We start from the raw sequence: 13,132 nt of genomic DNA on the forward strand, positions 1-13,132 counted from the left end.
AAACCTAAACGTGACGTCAATGCCTAGTAACTGACGCAGCCCTTTAAAAAAGAGAGAGAGAGAGAGAGAGAGATTCTGCAAGATTTAATTATCATCGTTTGTGTACTGCTCTCAAGACAAAACATATTCCGCTCGCAGTGCAACTGATTATGGTTGTTTGTGCGCGTGAGCCCGCGTATGTCTCTGTGTGAGTGCGTGCGTGAGTGCGTGCGTGTGTTTTCTTCTTTATGAGCAGCGAATCCGTCCCGAGTTTCCAAGCGAAAGTTGCATGGAGACACCGCGTAAGACGCGTATAATAAAGAGGACGGTGAGCGACATAAAGGAACGAGGAGAGCGGGAACAACTCTAAGAAAGAGACTCTCAAGCGAACGTTAGAAATATTTAGCCCATATAGAAGGGCACTGAAGCAGTTCGTTTGAAAAAAAAAAAAAAAAGAAAATCACTGCAGCGATGCATCGGAGGCGAGTCGGAGCCCTCGCATGGAGTTGGAGAGGCAAAATTAATGTACATTACATGCACTCCACGTAACGCTCCTGAGCGATGTCTTTGTGAGTGTGTTTTTTTTCTTACTGGGCGCTAAAAATAGCATCAGTGTTTGATCGTGGTCCAGAAATAGGAAGAGTGTATCACTTGTATAAAAAGGACTGCGATTCTGAGAAAACTTGGACGTGTTGCTGGGGATAGATATGTATCAAGGGCAGTATTTGATTTTCATCTTGCTTGTTTTTGTGTGACATACTCACTTATGATGGTTTAAACTCATATCTGTGTTTTCCCTGCTTTCAGCAAGGGCTCGCTGCACTGGTAAGTACACATTCACGGCGATTTTTGGTTCGATTACATGTTTGTTTGTTTTTTGCACGATTTGTTGCATGCATTGAGTAACGTGCCATTCCCTCCACCGAACAGAGTGCAACCATTTGTTTCATGCATACTGTGTGCTCTTGTCAAACAGGTGCCTTGTTGTTTTCATCCACTTGTTAGAAATGCAATAAACCACTCTCTCCTCACTCAGAGCAGGAACCTCGCGAATGGTAAATAAGTGAAGCAAAAAAAGCAAATCCAAACTCCTTTGTCTGACGGCGCTGTTGAGTCAATTTTTGCCTCTTCGCTGAAAGTGTGAATGGAAACCGACAACACTAGAAGAGTGAGGGGACATATCTCTCAAAATATGTGAAGAGGAAAATAGGCTAATAAATATAGGTGGAAGACGCCGCGCCAAAAGGAATAACACCAGCAACAGCCGACGAGGGAAACCCTGGTGTGGCGTCAAGGGGTTCCGTGCATCCAAAATCGCCCTAAATGGTCAGCCCTTGTTTTGGCCACCACCCGTGAAAGGGATGCCATTAGGCACACATTCTCAAAATGCGACTTAAGTTTTAGGACTTTTTGTTTTTGTGTGCGCAAATGTTCCCGCGTGCGTTGTTTGAACACTTGGCCACCAGATCTGCTCGAGACTGTGTGTAGCTATAGGCGGATTCACATGGATTACTCTTCCGCCCACGTCATTTTCATTATACAGTACTGCAATCGACTGTTTTCTATTGCTGTGGACTATACTACTGATCTTGTGCCAAAAACTAACGCGTTCGCGTTGCATCCAACACCATTTGTTCAGTTGCGAAAAAAAAAAAAAAAAATCACGTTACTGTTGTTATAATCAAAGCACCTCTTAATAAATGTCTAATTTTAACCCTCCAGCGTGCACACGGTTTAAACTGTTCAGGGGTTATATCCCCTGCAAAATTTACATGCGAGTTCGCTTAAATGCTTAAAGTCGTAGTGAGTCCAGGAATGACCGCGGATTTTTTGCAGGAAAAAAGAACTCATTACCTTGACCTTTTCAAAGACACTGTGGCTCTCTACACCTATCCCAGACATAGCAAGATCTTCTTAAGTCAATGCTGGCGTTGTAATTTTAGTGGAAACACGGATTTATCCGAGTCGTGACTGCTATAGTGAGTAATATGTGCGCGTTGGCTGCGTCAGGAGATGCAGTCGCTGTGCGGTGCAGACAGAAGGTGGAGAATCGTGACTGACTGGAGACGTCCGCAAATGATGATACCACTAAATAAAATCCTAATAATGGTGGCATTTGGGCTTGATTTTTTGTAAATTATCATTACTATTATTATTTTTTTTACACCTGTTACATCTCAAGCCATATCTCTTTTGCCTATAGCCACTTCAACCTCCCCTTGCACCACGAAGGCGCAAGAAGAATATCAGTGATTAAGAGGAAAGGAGGGGGGAGTCTTGGTTCGGGATGAATTTAGACTGGGGAGGGGAGGGATGTGTGTGTGTGTGTGTGTGTGTGTGTGTTGGGGGGTGGGGGGGGGTTCCAGATATAGATCGTGACCCTCCCACTTCGTATTATTTCTCGCATAGTTCCAAGAAGAGACGCTCTTGTGAAATTTGACAAATGATCGCGTGGATGCAATAACTTCACGGGTAAGTGAAATGAAGTCACATTCCACAGCTGGAATTAGTGTATGGCCAAAATATGTGCCAGAGGGATCACTGAGAACCCCCTTGTGTGGTGTTTTCGTGCCATTATTAATGTTTTTCACTTAAGTGGTGAGGAAGTGACTGCTGTTGATGCGATTGCCAAATGTTGTTGTTGTAAGTTGTGGAATATTTGTGTAAAGTTCTTGTGGTGCCAATATAGCTTAGTATAACGCACCATTGTTGTTGTTGTTGTTGTTTTTTTTTTTTTGCTGTGCCTGCAGGTGATGTCAGATGTGATGCAACTGTAATGTATAGAATTTATGTTCTGCTGATAGTTTAGAGACCCCCGTGTCCTCACTAAGTGGTATCAGCCAGTGAACTCTCTGTGGTCATGAAATGAAATTGCTGTCAGAAGCCTGTCGTGTTGTTGTTGTCGTCGTGCTGGCGATGTGTTTTGTTTTACATGCACGTTAAAAAACCGACGCCTCCAAAATGTTTGGACGCCTCCGTTTTGAAAATGACCCTAATGTGTATATCTCTGTTTTGAATGAACACACGACGATGCACTTGCAGACGTGAATGCACGACGTGGTGTGTGTGTGAGAGACATTTTGAAACGTGACCTGGCGAACGAATTCGGCTTAAAAACAGAAAACATTAAATGTTCTTGTCTTACATGGAATATTTCTGGTCACTTGCGCCAACGAGGATACAATTTGGTTTCCCCTTTCTTTCTTCCTTTCTCTTTTTTTTTCAAAAAGGGGGGTCCCTATATAAGCAAGAAACCGATTGGTGGATGACGATTTTTTGTTTGCGCCAATAAGAACTCTCGCTGCTCTCTATTTATTGCAAGCAGATTACAGACTGCTCTCTCCTCACCAAGAGCGCTTCATCTGCTCGGCTCTCCACTAAACGGCATCACGAACCAGAGGATATATTTCATAGTAGCAACAAAACGGCGACGCAAAAAGAAATGAGCTAAATGGTCGCTGTGTCATATGTGTGTCTTTGTTTAGATGTAATTATAGCAGCGCACGTCGGTATAGGCACGAGCGACGAGAAAAGCCAGCGAGAATAAAGTACTGGGAAGGAGTGAATTCAGCACCGCGGACAGCGCTCGCACGCAGAATACAGGCATTTGGATGCTGGCTGCTCTCAAAGCTTCCCATGCTCGTAGAATGTGAATGAGTTGGATACAGTTCAGCCACGGAAAAGGGCTTCGCTGTCTCGCTTTTCCCGATGTCTGGACACAATAGGATTGGGAAACCAGAGCCATGCACAAGCCACCTGGATGTCACTGTTTGATGTCACGGACTTCAGACTGCGATTTGTCTTTCGCGAATCTTTTTGCGGTCTGGGCTTGCTGTTCATAAGTATCTAGCTGGGAAGCCCTTACCCCAAAAAGCATTTGCGGAAGGCGCATTCACCGATTGATGCTCCATACGCTGCGTGGATTAAATGCTTGCATTTTTATTATTATTATTATTATTATTATTGTATTTATTTTCTACAAATACTTTGTTCTTTTTTTTTTCTTTCAAAAATGTCATCACTGTATTGCGGCTCAAATGTAAAGCCGAACTTCTCTCCCACTTACGTCCCCAAAGTCTAAAATCCCTCCCTGTCGAGAGTTATCTGGCGTCTCCATTGCCAGAATATTTGCTCTCGTTAATACGATTACAAAAAGTCACCCAAACAAAACCACAGTTCCACCAACGAGTCTCCCAGTTTGCACGTGGGAAACCACAGTGGTCCATTCGGGGGAGAGAGCGAGAGGGAGAGAGAGATAGGGGGCCATCTCGTTAGTGTGCTATTCACTTAGAAGCCAAACAATGTTGAAATGACCCCACCCTGTTCGCAATAACATGTAAGCTGTATAAACCCTGCCGGACGCAGTTATAGTTCTACACAGGTTTAAAATATCAGCCCATTGACAGAGTGTCATGGTGTGTGTGTGAGAGAGTGTGTGTGTGAGTGTGAGAGAGAGAGAGTGTGTGAGAGTGTGTGTGTAAGAGAACACGTCACCGTAGGTGCCCAAAGACAACAAGGTTTCACCCAACCTCCTTGCTTTCTTTTCTTTTATTTCTTTTCTCCCTTTTTTACACACAAACACATACACAGAGATACGCGCGCGCGCACACACACACACACACACACACACACACACACACACACACAGTATTTTGGAAATATGACACCTCGATGAAATATGACACACCTACGCACACTCAGGATATAACATGAAGACACACTGGGTGATAAAGTTTTATGCCATGCAGACACAGTCCATTGAGAAATTCTCACTAGCTGAGAAGTGACGCGATCCGTGTCACTACAGTCTTGAAGTCAGGTCCCCCAAGTGCCTCATAAGTCATTTCCCGTTTTCGGTGACCCTCACCTGTCCCCTGTCCTATATATGCTAGAGGAAGTGCAAATACAAATGCCCCCATTATGTGCTACAGCATTTTGGAAAGGGCTCCAAAGTCCCTTAGTGACGACAACCCCAAATTTCTTCAGGTCAGACTAACAGTAACTCCATTTCAACCGTGTGTGTTCCTAACACATTATTGCATTATAACAGAGATGCATTGCTTTGTTTATAAATAGAGCAATAAAAACATGATGTCAAGACGAGGTTCTCCTGAAATTGGTTAATAAATATTTGAAAAGTTTAACTTTATGAAGTTTAACATATTACGTAGCCTTCGACCCTAGATTTTCGATACAGTCTTGAAAAAGTTGTCCATACTTCAAGAACATTGTGCTCAAACTTTAGCTAGAATGTAATATGCAATCATGTAAGTTTTCGTTTTGAGTTTGAACACGTTTTTTGATCCAAATGATTAATTTGATGCTCATGCGAACGAGGCCAGGTGAGCAGCGAAGACTGAAGGGGGATTTACAGGTTTTCGGATGGAAAGAAACGCGGATATTGGTGGCCTTATCATTTTGTATCATTATGACATGTTTGACTGCAGGAATTCATAATTAAATGGGGTTAGAAACATTACAATGGTGTATAAACAGCGTCAGGGGAAAGCTTCTAGCCGATCAGAATGTTTTCTTTTTATGATAAAAAACATATTTTTCTATCCATTTCACTTATAATAATTTCTGTAATTTCAACTCTAGTTTTCTGCACAGTAACTGAATTCCAAGTGGTCAAAAAGTGCAGTGAACTTTCCTTAACTAACATAATGCCATCAGTTATTCTTAAGCTTTAAAGTTTGATAGTTTGATTTTTCTCACAGTGTTTAATGGCCTATAGGGTTTTCGTACCGTCTAATTAATATGAAGAAACTTTTCGTGACGCACATTTACGTCACTTTAGTACAGTAGACTCTACAGTGAGTGAATCTATGCGTATGTAAACTTGAAAAGTGAACCAAACGTGTTTTTGTTAAATGAATGGCACGATGTATGCGAATGGCTTTTCCAAGCTTTATTTTTCGCCCCATTATCTACTCTTTTAACTCACTAAACATGTGTTGTATACATTAAGCCGTTCATGTCCAAACTGCGCTTTTCAAACGATCCCACTAGTATTTATGTACAACTTTGGGTTCTTGTGTTTGTGCACAGGGCAGGACAAAACTTGAGGGATCCATCATGTCAAGAACAGAAGGTGAAACGAACGGTTCGTGTCACAGAACGCTCCCAAGTCGTGACGTCACCGTCTTCGTAAGTTCATTCTTTCCGCTTCAGTCCTTTGCGAGAGTGGCCTCTGCTTTTGTCCTTATTTGTCAGTAACCGTTTAAAGCTGCAGCAGGGATAGGGTTTGTCAATATTACAAGGTTTCAACTGTTGAAGGTTTTTTTCTTTGTTATTATTACGCCCATGAAACTGTTGGATTCGACGGTTTCAGGCCTAACGTCTTAAGTGCTCCGGTTGTTTGCAATGAAACGACCTGAAAGTCTCTTTCTTTTAATGTATAAGTATAATTTTTGATAGAAAAGCATTTAACCTTTGGTATTGGTCTTGCAGATGGTAAATATGGCATGAATTTTTTTTTCTATAGTGAATTGAATCACTGCTCGGGTTTGTATGTTGTAGGCTATTTATGTTAAATACACGTTTAATATTTATTGCTATAACAATTAGGAAGAATACAAACATATTCTCACAGGTATATACTTGATATGTGCATAGGCACAGGGTCTCTCTCTCTCTCACACACACACACACACACACACACACACACACACACACACACACACACACACACACACTGATTTATCTGTATGCATAGATATTTTTTAAAAGGTAGTTAATATTTTTTAATATTTTTTAAGAAAAGCAAAAGGACGTGAAAATATTATATTTTTTCTGTGTCTGCACTAAAGTAGCTTTCACTGCATGCCTTTACTTTTATTGACTTGTATTGCAAGTCTTAAGTGAAATGACCACTGAAGTTATATGATATATGTTGAGCTGCAAAATATAAAAAATGAAGCTACGTATGTGGAAAATCTGATATTTGGATTGGCTCGTCAACAGTTTTAGTTTGAGAGATTTTAGTGTGTGAGATCTAACAGTATTGTGACAGTACTGCTAAGTGATGATTGCAGTTTAGTTTACAGTAAGTCCAGGATGATTTTGGTCCATTGTTTTTTAAATGGAAAAAATATTTGTGTGTATCATAAAAATATGTATCACCTACAGTGTAAGGGAGAGTATTAACACAGGCTGGACGGTACGAAGGACCCTAAAAGACTAAATTAGCCAAACTTTTTTTTCTTTGTCTTTTTTTAAGGAATTAGTGACACAATAGTGACACTTTAAGCTGTTATTAACTTTTAAAAACCTCCCAGAAGAAATTCCACGACGTTGAGATGCTGACAAACAATGTGAGACAAAGTGTTTTAATACAGATTACTTTACTCTAATATCATAAATACTATTTTGTTCCTTTTCTGTATATATGAGTCATATTCTACTGACATTATATTATAATTTAAGTGAGGACAGGGACCCAACACTGGCTACAATGGGATATTTTCATTTAGCAATGTATTTAATTTGAAGACTTAACCTCTTTAAAAAGAAATCTAACAAATAGTTTTGTCATAATATCATATATATATATATATATAAAAATAGTTTTTTCATACCTGTAGTCTGAGATTTTAGATACTTTCAGATTATTCCCCCACTCACGGCTATACGTCTCTCCCTTTCAAAAATGAATTCAAACAACTGCATGTCTTTGGAGTGATTTAAAAAATTTTTATAAATAAGCTATACGTTTATTGATCGATTAACTGGGTGTGCAAAAGACGTCACCCGGTATTCTCACCCAGTCAGTTTTATCTTATTAAAGATGCACGTCTCAGTAAAAGTCCCTATTGTGCAGTGTTAGATTTATAGTGAGTTTAAACGAGTGTTTGTTTTTTTCTAAACAAATGTAAACAAATGTTTTTCCTTCTCGACTTAATACTATTTAAAGAGGGTTTTTAATTTCTTTTTAACACTCACATATTAATGTTTAACTATTAATAACCACAATCTAAATCAGGCTAAAAAAGAATTTAAAAGCATGAAACAAGAGAAACAAGCTTTTAATGTAACAAAGAGGGGTTTTTTTATGTTGTTCACTGTTTTTACCCTCTTTTTTTCCCTCAGCTCATTCCCTCTGGTCTCTTTCAACATATTATTGCCGGTCTTTGACATATTGTGTCAAAGACATGTTATTTAATCTCCTCTCGGACATTTCATCATGCTATGGTGACACTAAATAACACCTAAAGCCTTTTTTACCACCTCAAGAATCCTGTGACTTTCCTAAATTGTTTGCAAAATGACAAATTGTTTCTAATCAGTCCACAGGAACATGATGCCAACATTAGCCTCCCGTAACAACAAATAACACTTATCAAATGATGGCCGCATATGGATTAACAAGCGGAATATATGCATATGTGCTCCCCCCGTTCATTCTTTCCCTCTTTTCTAACATTCCCTCTATACATACATGGATGAGTCAGGGAAGGTGTGAGGGATGAGTCAGTTCCGGATGGAATTTTTAGGGAAGGGGAGTGTCCGCTTGTACCTAAGAGGGTGGTCCCGTCATAAGAACATATCACGACCTCACTGCCGCAGAAATATCCGTTCATGCATTTACTCTGCATTAAATGATTTATATGAAAATGATATGCATGTTATTTCTCAGTTAAATTCAGCTATGTTTTTAAACATGGTCAGTTCATTTTAAATGTGGTTAAAATTGGTTCTTTTGATAAAATACATACATTTAAATGTAAATCTGACATTTTCAGTTACCTTATCAAATAGCACTAAATGGAACAAAAAAATGATTTTTTTAAAAAGATATCTCACTATGATGAAATTGATCTTATTATTTAATTGCTGATCATAAAGATTGTATAAAGTATGTTGAAATAAAGTGTGTAAGAATTAATTTGATGAAATAAGTAAAGATTGTAATGTAATGGAGAAGAAATTATAGCTTTACAATGTTAGAACTTATTCAGAGCAGTCTAAAAAAAGACAAAAAAATATAATACTATAAAATAAACTAAAACAATACAAAAACATGAATTATTAAGTATTTAATTGAATCACCAATTTTAGCACAGATAAAGAATGCAGATGCTGTGTGTGTGGGTGTGTGTTTGTGTTTGGCTGCATCATGTCTGGATGTTTTATAGGGTTTCTTTGGTAATTGTGTCTTTTATTTGTAGAAAAACGGCTGATGACCAGACATCTGTGCAAAAGCGAGCTGTGAAGCTGAACCGACTGCGTTCCTCATGGAAGGACAAGGACGGCTGACAGAAATGGAAGTTGTCGGAGGAAAAAGAGGGAGTTGACCAATAAACGAGGTATCAACCGACACCTTTTAGACCCAAACACACCCACAGGGAAGCATGGGAGTGTCCCGCACTTGTTATAATAGTTATAATGACAAAAACGCTCTTTCTGACATCCATTCACACCCTAAGAATAAGAAAAGAAGCAAAATTCAGCTTTTTGAGAGTGTGATGTCTGAAAATCACCGTTAGAAATGTGAATAACTCTCTCTATGTAAAAAATCAAGTGAGCAAATCCTTCAATGCTCACAATCAGTCGTGTTTATGTGGTCTGCTCCGATTGGAATATCTTCCAAAAGAGGAATGATCCCTATTATATGTATTTAAAGATCCAAATAAGGTGTTTAAGTGGTCGCTAATCATGTATATAATGTTAAAAAAGCAATATAGATGTAACAGGTCAGGTCTGATAGTGACGTGAGGAAAGTCCAGGCTCCAACGGCACTTAAAAAGACAACAACGTACAGAGGGAGACGCTTATTATATCATTGCAGTCTTGCTGACCAAAATGAATACTGTTTAGATAAAGTTACAGCTAGTCTTTTTTTAAAGAACATTTGAAAAGTATTAATCAGTTTTATCAAACTCTTAAAACCAGTAATGCAGAATGGATGCATCAAAAACATAGACATTGCACAAAAATGTTGCCTGAACAAATGAGTTAAAAGTGAATGCAATACAAACAATTCTGAATGTAAGTTTTGGTATTACAGATAGTTTTTAATGATGCATCAACTAACTTACATTAAAAACTTAGTATGTGTTTTATCTGGTATTAAAAAGCTTATCTTTAGTAATGCAAAAACTTCTATTAAAAATAAGACAAGTGGCATAGTTAAAACTAGATTCATACTAATCATATGGAAAGTTGTAGAAACCAGTGAACTAATCAACACTGTCACTCAGTTTCACCTTAACATTGTAAGCCATCACACAAGTTTTTAGAGGGTTAAAATAGTTATGTTCCCTGTTTTTGGACTTTTTGTGTGTGTTTTTTGATTGTATGAAATGTAGAGCCATGCGACTGATGTATAACAACATTAGACGTAAAAGCACGTAACCTCAGACCATTTTATATACATTTATATTTATAATTTTACACACACACATATGTATATACACTGTTTGAATAATGATTCTGTGTTTGATTTGAAATTAGTAACTTATACTATATATTGTACCTAGTCAGTTTTTAACTAGTCTGTATGTATTCAGCATGGGGGTCTCAGGAAACACATTTAACTTTAGTGACGTTGTTCTTATGACTGTCATGAGCAAATTTTCATTGTTCAGGCCAAATCTGTGTGTGTGTGTGTGTGTATCCAGTGCCATATATAACTGTGAGATGTGTTGCTTGTGTCATATGTTTGCATACCCACACAACATGCTCTGGGAATGTGTGTGAGTGTTAGTGTGTGTCAGAATTATTTCTAATAGCATTTTATTGTGGATGTGTGTGTGTGTAAAATGTCTTGTGACAATATATGTACGTTTGTTAGAGAATGTAGAGCTAGATGTGTGTGATTTTGACAGTTTAGACAGTGTATCAGCAAAAATGCTTGAGAAATGTGTGCATGTGTTGGTGTGTGTAAAACATCTTGTGTATAAAAGTATTCATATGTGTATGTGTGTGTTTGTATAACTTGTGGTGTGTGTGAAATGTTCAAGTATACCATTGTAAAGTGGTGCATTGTGAATCAATGCAATTTTATATATATATATATATAAAATGTTTGAGAATACGACAGATGAAGCAAGTGTGTGTGAGTGTGTGCACATCAATATGAATGTACGGGAATGTGTATGTGTTAGTGTGTGTCAAAAAGCTTTGTATTATTTTAAGGTGCATGTGTGCTTGCAAAACCTTGTACGTACGTAGGAGTACATGCATAGATATTTATGAATAGGTGTGTGTGTGTGTGTGTGTGTGTGTGTGTGTGTGTGTGTGTGTGTGTTTGTAAGTGAATATAAAGCATGCTAATGTTTACCGTTATTACAGACAGTATGTGTGTGACATTTGCTTATGAACAAAATGTGTGTAAGTGTATATCAGAAAGCTTTGTATCATTATCGCAAGGCCTCTGTGTGTGTGTGCAAAATGTTTTGTGTGAATATGAATGAGTGTGTGTCTAAAGGGACGTGTGTGTGTTTTTGTCAATTGTACTGATATTTACACACTGTAAGAGTGTACAGGGATGTGTGTGTTCATGTTGTAAGGCTTTATGTGATTGTTTAGAGGCCCTAAAACCGCTTGTGTGTAAATGCAAGCATATATGAGCGTGTAAGTGCAGATGTGTGTGTAAATACTTGCGTTCAATTGTCTGCACACATGTAAAGGGCTGTATGTGTGTGTGTGTGTTTGTGTGTTTGTGAGCACATGGCCGAGAGGTTGTGAAACGTATGCATGAGCTTTGAGAAAGAGACGGCAGGGCAGACGAGCCAAAGGCATGCAGTTATAGTACAACACATCAGAATGCATTGTTAAAAATAATTTAGCTACATTTTGATAGATTATATTTTCTTTTAAATGCGTTATGTCTAAATGTACAGTTTTGTAAATATATTTAATATGCATCTTATATTTAAGGGTTTGTTGTTGTTTGCTTTACTAGTAAATTAGCTAAATTACAGCTTTTTCTATAATATGAAATGACCCTGAATAATTTTAAACACTATATATTTTGAATCTTAAATACAGATATGCTCAAACTTTAAGTTTACAGCTGTTATTCTTCACAACATTAATTTTAGATGTTTAAGAAAGCAGGACTAATGTGGAATACAGGATGTTGTCTGTTTTAAATAATTGGTATCTACAGTTGTGGTCAATATGAAAAGGTTGTTTTGAAATTTAATAAAAATGATGCACAAGGATGGAAGTGGACATGATACATGTGGATGTGCATGTGACGTTAGACTGTGTGTGTGTGTGTGTGTGTGTGTGTGTGTGTGTGTGTGTGTGTGTGTGTGTGTGTGTGTGTGTGTGTGTGCACAGCATGTCATGCTTCTCAGACAAATTTGTGTGAAAAATAGGTATTGTTAAAGAACACACCCTAAGCAAATATATATATTACTGTAAATGTTCTATAATCATAACTCTTGATCTGTTTTTGCATGCTTTGTCTTTCGAAACCCGTCTAGCATGGCAAAGGCCTCAGTCGTGATAAAATCGTGATGAGGTCCTACGGTTAATCGTCTGATCCAGAACTTTCACATGTGAGAGGGAAAAATAAAAAAGGTATGTGGCATTTTATCAGTGTCTGTATTTTTTTAACCAGGATAATGTGGCCTGTGTCAAGCTGACAGTATATGAACTTCCCTCTCAATAAATGTTATAGAGGAGATTTGTATGATTTTCACCTTATAAACTGATAGATAAAATACTATATTTTCTGAATGAGCAGAAGTGGTGATAAAAACATGAAATATATGTTTTATATATATATTTTAATTTTATTTAATGCCATCAGTCTTTTTTTTTTTAGATTATACATAAATGATGCATGATTCAGAAGATGTGATCTTTTAAAAAATACTAAAACGCATTTTATCCCCCCCCCCATAGGATAAATCTGGGAAAACTTTACTTTGTATCCTGCCCAGAAGATCAACTTCAAACCAACGTCTGTTAGAATGCTTTACACCTGTTAATGGATATTCAGCAAGTTAATTTCTTTTTAGGGACACAATAACACCGTCAGGTATTTGCTATATTTGTCTGTAAACTATCTGGGTTTTAATTAATGAGCTGGACTTTGCTTACGTTGTCACATCCAGACGTCTGTCACGTGTGAGCTGCGTGAGACCTAATGGGATATGAAAATGATAACGTATAGAGTGTTCGAGCTACTAAAAAA

At 37.9% G+C, this 13,132-nt stretch overlaps 1 long non-coding RNA gene across 2 annotated transcripts; it reads left to right on the forward strand.

The window, feature by feature from the left end:
- On the forward strand, nt 1–13,132 carry LOC130104472 (uncharacterized). 2 transcript variants are annotated; one of them, XR_008809497.1, is made up of 6 exons: nt 1–548; nt 787–804; nt 6,031–6,129; nt 9,169–9,287; nt 12,427–12,517; nt 12,841–13,132. It is a non-coding gene; the product is annotated as an uncharacterized LOC130104472 (long non-coding RNA). The 2 variants fall into 2 exon arrangements; XR_008809496.1 differs by lacking the exon at nt 1–548 and having other exon boundaries at nt 566–804.

The sequence above is a fragment of the Rhinichthys klamathensis genome, unplaced genomic scaffold (assembly GCF_029890125.1).
Source record: "Rhinichthys klamathensis goyatoka isolate OS25496 unplaced genomic scaffold, OSU_Roscu_1.1 h1tg000310l_1, whole genome shotgun sequence".
Classification (NCBI taxonomy): Eukaryota; Metazoa; Chordata; class Actinopteri; order Cypriniformes; family Leuciscidae; genus Rhinichthys; species Rhinichthys klamathensis.